Source organism: Acanthochromis polyacanthus, chromosome 4 (genome assembly GCF_021347895.1).
Source record: "Acanthochromis polyacanthus isolate Apoly-LR-REF ecotype Palm Island chromosome 4, KAUST_Apoly_ChrSc, whole genome shotgun sequence".
NCBI lineage: Eukaryota > Metazoa > Chordata > Actinopteri > Pomacentridae > Acanthochromis > Acanthochromis polyacanthus.
Genome location: NC_067116.1, coordinates 41,524,238 through 41,530,237, shown reverse-complemented (window position 1 = coordinate 41,530,237; position 6,000 = coordinate 41,524,238). Strand labels below are relative to the sequence as shown.

Sequence of the window (6,000 nt, the reverse complement as noted above, 5' to 3'; positions counted from 1 at the left end):
CTTCTCAACTGACCATTTCCCTCTGTTATGTTCCAGATATATCACTGATTTAAAGCCTCACAACCATAATACAGTCACACTAATAATAACACAAGACTGTAGCTACATGTTTACACATTATAACAAGTTTATGCACGTTCATTTCAAGAAAAAAGTATTGTGATATAGCTTACCATCGGTTTGTAGGCTTTCCAAATTCCATACGAAAAAACACCATCACCAACGGTGAAAAATACGCATATACTTATTTTTCATGCCTACAAAAAAGAAAAACAAAGCAATGAGCCATTTAAACCAAACCAACATGACAATAATATTAGTAGCATCAATATTAATAACACATGATCGTTTTGGTCATCAGTCCTGCACTGTTTGTTTATTGTAATCTGATGGAGACAGTAACATCAGTTATATTGATTTTATATTGAATAACATAAGAAGTTAATTATCAGAAGGACTTAAGCCACTTTTTGTCCACTTAAGTCTTATCTTATAAAAACTTATCAATGCAGAATGTTTAAATGATAGACTATACTGTTGATGTTGTTTTGTAGATAAAAGTTTACAAATGGTAAAATAAAATATCATACAATAATACTGACTTTTAATGGACTTTTTACGAAATATTGTGACCCTCACTCATATCATTAAAGTGTCTGCTCCAGTTTTAGAAGTCATTTCCATGAAACCTGGGATTTCAGTGGACATTTTGAATACGGTCACTTTTATTCCTCTGGGGCATTCGACCTCAGTTCAACAAATCTGAAAAAGGTTCCTGACCGACCATCTCATATTTGTCCCATTTTATTCTGAGCACACACATGCTATTATGTAAAACGCTTGCAAAAATCTGGGGTCATAGATAACTTTAGTTTTTGCGTTAACAATTATTGAAGAAGGTGGGGTCATGTTGATTTTTACATTGTTTTATTTGCTTCAATCTGTAGAGAAATGTTTGAAGAGCCACAACTTGAGAAATAATGGAGCTAGAGTCCTGAAAATTTGGACACTCATTGATATGTACACATGGTTCAATGGTAGAACCCTACTTTGTGGAATAATACAAACCGGTTATATGATGGTGCAAATTTGGCCAAATAGAGCTTTCGTTTACTCTGCCATTCCACCAACTATAAAACCTTTACTTTTCACTTGAAGAGGCTCGGTTTGTTTCCTGTTAATAGCACCAATAGGAGCTTTAAAAAAGTAGAGTGAGATGCCAAGTTATACTTTATGAGAGAAAAATGATTGAAATTACATGTTTTGCATTTGCGGCCATTATTTGAGCTTGTATTGAGCAGGTCTGATTGGTGAAACCACTCCAATAGTGTCCCAAATGAAGGACTTGTATAATACTGTTACTGCACTACAAGAAAAATCATGGTTTTACACTCATAGTGTTTCAAATACTTTTAGGAAAAGCGGTAACATGAGCAATCATGTTCATATTCAATTAGATTTATTTCATTCATGTAGTATCAAGTGAAAACATTCCTTGTTTAAAGCATGATCATGGTGGTTGTACAATTAGCATTACAGATCAATGTTTACAAATTACTTCCTCTGCTTAAACCATTTTGTCTAATGACAGGTATCTACAAATGATACACCCATATCATATAACATCTGTGTGTTTTGTAAGAGCCAAGAAGGTCCATCCACATGGTCAACAACGTGAACTTAATTTTGCATCAAAGGTGAATGTACTGGGGAAACCATTTTCCACAAATAATTGGACAAGGAGTACTTTAAATAGGGATTTAATGCTGACATCAGTACACCGTGTATTACTGCAACTAACTTTCTCTACACCACTTTCTGTGTGACTAATTCTTTTCTAACAAGGTTATAATGAAATAAAATCTATGTTTCCTTAAATTTGTTTTTTTTATTATGATTGCGGGGGAATATCAGATAGACAGAAACATTGACATTTTTTGACCAAATTTGCACCATCATATAACTGGTTTGTATTTTTCTACAATGTAGGATTTTACCATTGAATCATATGTACAAATCAATGAATCTCCAAAATTTCTAGCTACATTATTTCTCAAGTTATGGCTTTTCAAACATTCCTCTACAGATCTGTGTGAAGAAAACAATGAAAAAAACTGACATGATCTCACCTTCTTGAAGAATTATTAACTCACTGTTAATGTTACTATTACAGTTGAGTTTTCAAAGTTGATCAGAAAACAAAGGCGATTCTTCTGCACACAAGGGAGGTTTTAATTTAACTTCACAGCAACTATGAACAGGAGCTAAAACAAACCTAAAGCTAATAACTGAGATAAATGTTACAGATTTGAGGAAAATCTCATCTGTAACCTGAAGTTCATCATTACTGTCACACTTACATCTTGAGAAGATTCGGCAGAGAAAGTACTGAAAAGAAAGAAAAAAAAAATAAAACAAAAAGTTGTAATGATTAGTAACAGATTCCAACATGTGCATCATTTCAGATGTGGAGCACAGTGACCTGTTTTCAGTAATCTAGTCTTTACCTGAGAAACTCCAAGAAAGTTGTAGAATTCATGCCACATCTGATCATTGAGGTCACAACTGAGGAGTTTGTTCTCGTGAAACAGACAGTCCACAGTGAGGAGAATGTTTGGATTCTGCACCAGTCTGCTGCTTGGAGCTATAACATGGTGACGATTGAAGGTGTGATGCATCACCACCAGAACTGCTGGTTTACCAGCTGTAAGCACAGACAGAACATGAAGAAATGAGTCAGGAACCAGATGAAACACACAGGTTTGGTTACTCTACCTGTAGCTCATGATGCAGGGCTTTAAAATCCATGTGTGGCTCTTTCCTCTATGCTGTATGTGTCTCTGTTCAGCTCCTGGTGAGTTTCTGAAATATTTATTTCCTGTATATTATTTCTCATATTACATCTCTAAATCATTGCGTTTATTGAACAGCATCTTTATCTAAATAAGACATAAGTAAACACCAAATGCAGGATCAGTCACTTACAGATACGTTTTAATTACTGTGGTATTTTTCAACATACTTTCTCCTGATCATTTTTAGGCATGGACCAGTTCACTATAATGGCAGACACTAGAAAAGCTCATCTAAACTTCAATTCAATTCAATTTAGTTTATATAGCACCAATTACAGTCAAATTGTCTCAAGATGCTTTACAGAACACCCTTTTAACAGGGGAAAAAACCTTGGCCAGAACCCGGCTCTTGATGTGGGGAGGATCCATCTGCCTGCTGCCGGGCGGGTTGTAAGGGGCAGAACTTCAGTGCAGCTGAACGGGTTTGCTGCTAACCTTGAAGTAAAAAACTACAACTAAATGAACATGGACTGAATTTAACACTCATGTATCCTTGGCAATGCTAAAGTTTCAGCTTTTTACCAAAGTTCACAACACAAGTAAAGATTTTTTCATGAAAACTTCAGGGATGACGGCTAACCACAAGTATTCTGATCAATTCTTCTTCATGATCAATATCAGGACAGATGTTACACTCCAGCTGTTCTACCCAGACTGCAGTTATTCACAGAGAAATTAAAAACATCACATTCCTCATAAAACTAAATGGGACTTTTATTAAATAAAGTGTTGGTGAATAAACAGTGTATTTAAATGAGGAGACGTGACACTTCCACAGCATGGATCACCATCATCTGGATCTGCTGTTGATTCAGAGCTGAATGTCAGAATGAAGTGAGATAGAAAATCAAAACAGGGATTCTATTTCCAACCAAGACTGGAATAAAAATTAGAACGTTATGAGGTTATTAATGCAACTAGATCCTTTCAGATGGAAGGATTTACTTCTAAGTTCTAATTCAAGTTTCAGTTGGAGCACTTTGCATTCACAAAGAAAAACAGCGATACCTTCGTAGCAACATTTAATAATCGGCTCAGTTTGTTCCTGAGCATCTGAACCTTAAATCCAGTGAGAGGACCATCCACAGAGAACTTCAAGACCTTCCATCGGCTGGATCAGATGTGGCATCATCTCCCTCTGAACATCTGGATGACAGGAGAAAAGACAGAAATCAAACACAGATCACGGAAATACAATTTATTCACTTTCATCATTTTATAAAAGTAGCATGAACTTTTTAAAAACTGGACAACATCAGTAATGAAAGTAAATGTTTTGATCTCGTGTTGAAGTGAAATTTAAAGTCAATTTTAATGACAGTTCATCCTGAGAGGAGTGAGAACGGAGCTTTTCTTCCTTTTTAGAATATTCCCTCAAAATATTCTGCTTGTTATTGGCTTTAGAAGCATTTTTCTTGACTTATTTATTTTAGATACCTCAGATTGATGCACTTTGCTGGTTTGCAGATAATTTCATGTACAATAACAATCACGATTTCTAACATATTCTGCTAAAAAAACTGCAAACCTTCTCAACCATCTCTCAGTCTGCAAAATTCCAGCTGCGACAAAGAATTATCTGATGTAGTCATTATTAGAATCTTTACTGAACCAGACCTGGAATTAATACAAATCTGTATATGGATATTGTGGAGCCTATTTCTATTAATTGATGATATATCAAATTATTATTTAGATGATGATGATGATTATTTGAATTATTTTGATCATTTTGCTAATTGTGATTATGATTAACTGCTCACCTGCCTCCTACTTGTTGAGTCATCCCACTCCCTTGATTAAGGAGGAGCAATCAGCTGTCCCTTGAAGGGCTCTGCTTTTTGTGTTGAAGGAGTGAGGAGTGAGACAGTTTATCAGCCACTAAATTACGTTATTCTTATATTTCTGGAAAGTCAACAACGGAGAATACCTAACTTGTGTTTACGAAAATAAATCTCAAACTTGTTTTTTGAATCATACTAGATCTCCGTGTGTGCTTTTTAAATTAGTGAGTCGTAAACCTCCTCCTCAAAGACGAATCAGACTGTTTTGGACGTCTTTTGTTTTTTGAAACAACAACAGCCACAACAAGTTGATAAACTTCACTAATGACGGAAGGAATTGGAAACGTTAGTGAGTCCAGACGATCGCTCATCAGGAAATGAACCCGGCGAGTCGTGAGTAAAATCAGCTGATCAAATGTATGAATGGATGCGCAGCTGCGCGCTAAAGAAACAGTTGAAGACAGCGGAAAGCAAAGCTGTGAATTATGGATTGTGGACATGGATGGTTTGATGCTGGATGTTTGAGATTTGAAGGACTATAAGGGCATTAGAGGAAACTGTGTAGTTATTGCAATGATGTTTGGCACGAAAGAGACCGCAGCTGAGGCGGAGGATGTGTTGAGAACGCGCATGGCTTCGCGCAGAGCCAAACTGGGCGCGTGCACGAGGAAACTGAATGAAATAAAAGCTTTGTTGACTGACAATGGAAATGTTGATGAAGTAAATGACACATTTGAAGTGTTTAAAAGAGCTGTGGATGAATTCAAAGGTGCTCATAAATTGGTGCAAGAACTCTTATCCGAAGAGGAAAGAGAAAATGATTTTAATGACTGGTATGAACCCAGAATAACAAATTTTGATTATTTTAAGAAAGATTTTGAAACATGGAAAAAAGAAATTGCACAATCAAGAGTTGGACCTTTGGATAGCATATCAAATGTATCACAGAAATCAGAATCCTCCTCCACTGGATCAAAGGCCTCCAGATCTTCCTCAATCTCCCTGGAGTTAAAAAAGGCCAAAGCCGAACAAGCTGCTGCACTGGCACGAGCTGCTGCACTCAAAGAAAAGCACAATTTACAACTGGAAGAAACAAAACTGAAAACACAAATGGAGCAAATAGAGCTGGAAGCAGATCTTGCAGCATCAACTGCTAAAATTAAAGCCCTTCAGTGTGTGGACGCTGCTCAGGAGGGTGATGACATGAATGCAGACTACGACTCTCACCAAGAACCTAAAACTGTGGAAAGCAGTGTGGATTTTGCACAGTTAGGAGCCATACCAAAAACCCCACTTCATCAAACTATCTGGCAGTTTCACAGGTCTGCACCTGCTACTGGCACCAACACACAAGAGGATCC

General features: G+C 36.5%; 1 long non-coding RNA gene across 1 annotated transcript; it reads right to left on the bottom strand.

Annotated features, from left to right (window-relative positions):
• Window positions 1-228: 228 nt before the first annotated feature.
• Window positions 229-4,173, bottom strand: LOC127533693 (uncharacterized). Its single transcript, XR_007941451.1, has 4 exons — window positions 3,915-4,173; window positions 2,508-2,704; window positions 2,361-2,388; window positions 229-257 (listed from the first exon to the last, which is right to left on the bottom strand). It is a non-coding gene; the product is annotated as an uncharacterized LOC127533693 (long non-coding RNA).
• Window positions 4,174-6,000: the final 1,827 nt, after the last annotated feature.